The sequence below is a fragment of the Mixophyes fleayi genome, chromosome 8 (assembly GCF_038048845.1).
Source record: "Mixophyes fleayi isolate aMixFle1 chromosome 8, aMixFle1.hap1, whole genome shotgun sequence".
Classification (NCBI taxonomy): Eukaryota; Metazoa; Chordata; class Amphibia; order Anura; family Limnodynastidae; genus Mixophyes; species Mixophyes fleayi.
In genome coordinates, this window is record NC_134409.1 from 131,999,480 (window position 1) to 132,006,894 (window position 7,415).

Below are 7,415 nucleotides of genomic sequence, written 5' to 3' on the forward strand. Positions count from 1 at the left end.
AACAGCCATATCTGGTGCGATACCACACAGGCAGAAGTGATCTGCAGCTTTTCTACAAGACAGTTAGTAAAAGCCATGTGATACTTGTTTACTGTTAGTTCTGTGTTTCATCATCTTAAACTTAAATAATATTATCACAGATTTATTTATTGTGAATAAAGCAGAATGGTGAAATAGCGACTCAAAACATACCCAAAATAACTGACCTATTTCTGTCCAAATTGTTACTTATAAATAGTAGAATCCGTTTTCACTGCTGTGTATATAATGCCCTGAGGAATATTCTAATAATACCAATAACAGAAGGTTTAATAACATGTACTAGCAGATTGCTCCCTAATTTCCAGATTCTAGGCTGATATTACATGATAAAATCTAAATTACGTTACGGGTTACCTAGTGGATGATAGGGATATGCCTCTTTGTCACAGTGCCCACTGGGCCGTGGGTTACCTAGTGGATGATAGGGATATGCCTCTTCGTCACAGTGCACACTGGGCCGTGGGTTACCTAATAGATGATCTGGCTATGTCTCTTTGTCACAGTGCCCACCGGGCCATGGGTTACCTAATAGATGATCTGGTTATGTCTCTTTGTCACAGTGCCCACTGGGCCGTGGGTTACCTAATGGATGATCCGGCTATGTCTCTTTGTCACAGTGCCCACTGGGCCGTGGGGTAGCTAATGGATGATCCGGCTATGTCTCTTTGTCACAGTGCCCACTGGGCCGTGGGGTAGCTAATGGATGATCCGGCTATGTCTCTTTGTCACAGTGCCCACTGGGCCGTGGGTTACCTAATGGATGATCCGACTATGTCTCTTTGTCACAGTGCCCACTGGGCCGTGGGTTACCTAATGGATGATCCGGCTATGTCTCTTTGTCACAGTGCCCACTGGGCCGTGGGGTAGCTAATGGATGATCCGGCTATGTCTCTTTGTCACAGTGCCCACTGGGCCGTGGGTTACCTAATGGATGATCCGGCTATGTCTCTTTGTCACAGTGCCCACTGGGCCGTGGGTTACCTAATGGATGATCCGACTATGTCTCTTTGTCACAGTGCCCACTGGGCCGTGGGTTACCTAATGGATGATCCGGCTATGTCTCTTTGTCACAGTGCCCACTGGGCCGTGGGTTACCTAATGGATGATCCGGCTATGTCTCTTTGTTACTTACACTCAGTCGAGGCACCTAATATAATATATATATAATATCCTGGCTGTTCTCTTTCTCTGAATCTGGAATGAGAAAAGCTAAAATTTCTCAGCACATAGAGAAAGAAAGAGGAAATCAAAGGACAGCCCTCTGATTAATGCATAAAGATTTAATATCTTCCTATCATTTCTCTTGTCCTTTACTCATCAGTAAATACAATTATTCAGCATGGGAAAGGCAGCTGGAGATCTTATTGTGCACATTAGGGCAGGTTATAATAAGACATACATGTAATATACATTATATACTATATACATAGTATACAGTTTGATTATTCAATACCTAATATTCACTCCTCTGCCAGGTTATACCATGTTCTCCCAAGGCTGACATGGGGGGTCCTTAAATTAAATATTTGGAATTGATTTCTGGGTTAAGTAGTAAAATTGCAACAGTTCCGATTTGGAAATGGGGACATTTCCAGTTGTCCAATCCACACCTCTAAATTACAGACCCCACCCCTAAATAAATAATGAAGCTCCACCCATTTTTTGCCCACAGACTTTGGGACAGGGCCGTTTCTAGACATCGCAACTCCATGCTCCATACCTCCCAACTGTCCTGATTTTGGCGGAACATCCCTGCAAAACGTCCGGGGCTTAGCAGAAAAGTGGGTGAACCTTATGTTTCTATCAGCAGCTCATGGAGTCTGCCTAGTATAATGTGCTGAGCCATGCCTGGTGCTGCCAAGTCTAATATTCACAGCCATATCTGGTGCCCAGCCTAATATGCAGATCCATAACTAGTGCCAAGTCTAATATACAGTATCTAGCACCCAGTCTAATATGCAGAGCTTCATCTAGTACCCTATCTAAAATGCTGTATATGGAGATAAGTATAATATGCAGAGCCTATCTGGGGTAAAGTCTAATATGCAGAGCCTATCTGGGGTAAAGTCTAATATGCAGATCCGTATCTAGTGTAAATTCTAATATACAGAGCCGATCTGGGGTAAAGTCTAATATGCAGAGCCAATCTGGGGTAAAGTCTAATATACAGAGCCAATCTGGGGTAAAGTCTAATATGCAGAGCTGTATCTGGTATCAAGTCTAATATTCAGAGCTGATTCCTGCTGACTTTCCCTGGATAGTTGGAGGCTACAGAGATATCTTCTCCCCAGAAAGGACACAACAAGCTGGATGTGGAGGAATCAGACCCTGGACAATACTGTTGCTCCTTCCTGATAAATATATACAGGAAAGTGCATTTATAGGCAGAATTCTACCCATGTAATAAAACATCATCATCATGTAGGAAGATGACACATTTAATGAACACAGTCGGTTCTGACACTTTCATGACTACTATAAGACCGACCTTACTGTCTAAATGAGTCTCGACTGTCAATATTTTAGGACAAAAATAGAAAAGTTGTAATTTAGACAATGACCCTAAAGAGAAGACAGAAGAGAATAAAAGAAAAGAGATGAAAGAAGCCAATACAGAGGTAAGTAAGGGAACGGAGACAAGGGGAGCACAGCAGAAAGGCACAGTGAGATGTAGAGGGGGGGGGGGGAGGGAAGAAATACACAGTGAGATGAAGAGGGGGGAGGGGTGAAAGCCACGGTGAGATAACGAAGGGGGGGGGGCACAGTGGGATGAAGAAGGGGGGGAGTAGCATGGCACAGTGTGATGAAGAAGGGGAGCAGCATGGCACAGTGATGAAGAAGGGGAGCAGCATGGCACAGTGTGATGAAGGAGAGGGGGGCAGCATGGCACAGTGATGAAGAAGGGGGAGCAGCAGGGCACAGTGATGAAGAAGGGGGGCAGCATGGCACAGTGTGATGAAGAAGGGGGGAGCAGCATGGCACAGTGATGAAGAAGGGGGGAGCAGCATGGCACAGTGAAGAAGAAGGGGAGCAGCATGGCACAGTGTGATGGAGAGAGGGGCAGCATGGCACAGGGATGAAGGAGAGGGGGGCAGCATGGCACAGTGATGAAGAAGGGGGGAGCAGCATGGCACAGTGATGAAGAAGGGGGGAGCAACATGGCACAGTGATGAAGAAGGGGGGCAGCATGGCACAGTGTGATGAAGAAGGGTGGAGCAGCATGGCACAGTGATGAAGAAGGGGGGAGCAGCATGGCACAGTGATGAAGAAGGGGGGAGCAGCATGGCACAGTGATGAAGAAGGGGGGAGCAGCATGGCACAGTGAAAAAGAAGGGGAGCAGCATGGCACAGTGTGATGGAGAGAGGGGCAGCATGGCACAGGGATGAAGGAGAGAGGGGCAGCATGGCACAGGGATGAAGGAGAGGGGGCAGCATGGCACAGTGATGAAGAAGGGGGGAGCAGCATGGCACAGTGATGAAGAAGGGGAGCAGCATGGCACAGTGTGATGAAGGAGAGGGGGGCAGCATGGCACAGTGTGATGGAGAGAGGGGCAGCATGGCACAGGGATGAAGGAGAGGGGGGCAGCATGGCACAGTGATGAAGAAGGGGGAGCAGCATGGCACAGTGTGATGAAGGAGAGGGGGGCAGCATGGCACAGTGATGAAGAAGGGGGGAGCAGCATGGCACAGTGATGAAGAAGGGGAGCAGCATGGCACAGTGATGAAGAAGGGGGGAGCAGCATGGCACAGTGATGAAGAAGGGGAGCAGCATGGCACAGTATGATGAAGGAGAGGGGGGCAGCATGGCACAGTGATGAAGAAGGGGGGAGCAGCATGGCACAGTGATGAAGAAGGGGAGCAGCATGGCACAGTATGATGAAGGAGAGGGGGGCAGCATGGCACAGTGATGAAGAAGGGGGGAGCAGCATGGCACAGTGTGATGAAGGAGAGGGGGGCAGCATGGCACAGTGATGAAGAAGGGGGGAGCAGCATGGCACAGTGATGAAGAAGGGGAGCAGCATGGCACAGTGATGAAGAAGGGGGGAGCAGCATGGCACAGTGATGAAGAAGGGGAGCAGCATGGCACAGTATGATGAAGGAGAGGGGGGCAGCATGGCACAGTGATGAAGAAGGGGGGAGCAGCATGGCACAGTGATGAAGAAGGGGAGCAGCATGGCACAGTATGATGAAGGAGAGGGGGGCAGCATGGCACAGAGTGATGAAGAAGGGGGGGCAGCATGGCACAGTGATGAAGAAGGGGAGCAGCATGGCACAGTGTGATGAAGGAGAGGGGGGCAGCATGGCACAGTGATGAAGAAGGGGGGAGCAGCATGGCACAGTGATGAAGAAGGGGAGCAGCATGGCACAGTGTGATGAAGGAGAGGGGGGCAGCATGGCACAGTGTGATGAAGAAGGGGGAGCAGCATGGCACAGTGATGAAGAAGGGGAGCAGCATGGCACAGAGTGATGAAGAAGGGGGGCAGCATGGCACAGTGATGAAGAGGAGGCAGGGGAGCAGCATGGCACAGTATGATGAAGAAGGGGGGCAGCATGGCACAGAGTAAAGAAGGGGGCCAGGTGAAGCGGGGAAAAGCAGCATGGAGGGCATGGGATGGCACAGGGAGCTGGTGGCAAAGAGGTCTCTTTATTAAATGTGACAATTAATTATTTAATGGCAGCGATGGTTGTGGGAAATAGGTATATATTTATGAAGTGTAAATACTATTAATTCCTTGCTGGGGCTGTTTTGAGGGAGGGAAATAAGTTTATTTATTTAATGGGAATATTATTATTTTAATGTTGGGGCCGGAGGAAGACATAATTATTAATCGTGGGTGCTATTGATTTAACGCCGGGGCTGGTTGGAATATTCTAAATGTACCCATTTTTTTCCATATAGGGCTCCCAACATTCCAGGATCCAGACAAGCAGCAACTAAAGAAACCAGCAGCCACAGATGGTGAAAGTGAGAAGAACAGGTAGGAGAGAGCAGGAGAGTCTGTGAAATGTTGTGTACTGTAATGATTTTACTAACGTCTGAAAGTCCGGATGATCATGCCGATTCATGTGTACACACCTACACGAGTTACCTTCAGATCTGTGATCTTCATCTCTCATAACCATCTGCTGAAAAGATGGTGACTCTGTACAGATATCTGCCTACACTGCTGGTGGTGAGTGCGTACACACTGCTACATTTGCCCGACATTGTTCCATCGTTGATCGTGATTTTTAGGAAGTTTATAAGCCCGCATCAAGCGATACGATGTGCTTTGGTTCGATAAAAATGATCGTGGGAGCGTACACACTCTTACAATATCTGAACAAACGGTTATTTCTCGTGTGATCTGCATGATAATTGCATAGATGTGCACCCAGCTTAATTCAACAGGGGTAGTTTTCAAAAGCAGAGTAAGGGTGTCTGGCTTTATACACTTCAGGCCGACCAATAGCTGGATTTGCACATAATTAAATGTGCTATGGGCCGTGCTTTTCCCCAGTTCATTAGTGACTCTCATTGTGTAACGAGATGGAATTGCATTTTGGCCTTTCATCATCACCATTTAAATATATAAATATATATAGCACCACTAATTCCACAGCGCTGTACAGAGAACTCATTTACATCAGTCCCTGTCCCATTGGGGCTTACAGTCTAAATTCCCTAACACACACACAGACAAACTAGGGTCAATTAGATAGCAGCCAATTAACCTACTAGTATGTTTTTGGAGTGTGGGAGGAAACCGGAGCACCTGGAGGAAACCTACGCAAACACGGGGAGAACATACAAACTCCACACAGATAAGACCATGGTCGGGAATTGAACTCATGACCCCAGTGCTGTGAGGCAGAAGTGCTAATCATTAAGCCACCGTGGCCTTTGGTTGTAATTTGTATGGAGTGAATAGAGCAGGCCTGGCCATCCCGTGGCTCTCCAGGTGAAACTACAAGTCGCAGCATGCTTTGCCAGCCGATAGCCAGCTGACAATATATGCTGGGACTTGTAGTTCATAACGCCTAGAGAGCCACAGGTTGCCCACGCTTGAGCAGAGACTAGCACCTGGTTTAATGGTGAATAAGCCATATATCACATATATAATAATTTGTTTCCTGATTTCAAAGACTTATCCAAGGAAACTTGTTTCACTATTGATCAACTCCACAGTACCATTAATGTACGCTAGATAAAATGACAGTTCATCTACGATAAGCTACAATGGCCATGTCATTTTTGTGCGGAAATTATGTTCAAGGTAAATACTGAGATTTTTCCTTAAAAATGTGAGCAATTTAAAGGGCCACTGCACCTAAAATGCAAATTGCCTTTTATATGTAAGCTTAACAAAATTTGTATACTTTACATTTTAGCTAATTTTGCTATGAGCCTGTGAGCAATTTAATGTGTAATTAGTGGCTATTTTATAACACTTGTTTTTCTCTTTCGTTTCAGTTTTCCTTTAACTCCCTACACATAGAAAGAGTGACTTGAACAGCAGATTGCTCTCCTCAGGAGACACAATACGTGACTCAGCAGAGATTGTGGGAGGTGCGTCTCTTCCTCCTATCACTGGTCTCCAATCAGCAAACACTTGCTTAGCAAATTTTGATTTGCCCTTGATTGCCTCTGGCTAAGCAAGGTAACACTAATAATAGCTAAATCGCTTAGCTTTGAAGAAGCCCTTCAAGATCACTGATATAACTGTGTTAGATAAGCCAATCAGTCACTTTCTCCAAATATTTGTTTTATTTATTTTTAAAACAGCATCAATTTGAAGTGACGCTAAGATAGGAGAGGTTGAAGATCGTGCCTTGATAGCACATGCTCCCGGCCACATAGCACTGTAGAAGTTAATATTTTGTTTTATTTTATAAATCATCAGTTGAACAAGCAAGATCTGTGCAAGATAATCAGGTGCAAAGTCCTTTTACCTGTAAACACCAGGAAGGATATGGTTGTGAGGCTAACAGGTCCACCCGCTGCTGATTTGCAGGATCTGGGATTTTGAGAATAAAGCTGATTCATGGTGCAGAGGTTTCCATCGTATAGGTAGGACTGTAATGTATTTATATAATCTAGGAATTTTTTGTCTTTTTCGGTGCAGGTGACTAGATCTCACTAAAATCAATGCGCTATTAATTAACTCATTCATGCCTAAAATAGCCTAAAAAAAAAAGTCTGTTTGAGACCACCCCCTGAGTTTAAAAGTCCTACTAGAAGACAAGCAAAAATGACAAATGCTGTAATACTATTTTAAGTAAACAAAATAGTTACTGTAGCACTGGTGCCAAGATAATAGATTTTAATTGTGGAAAATATAAATGGTGTCCGCATGTCAGCAGTTTTCTATTTATCAATATGATTATTTGAA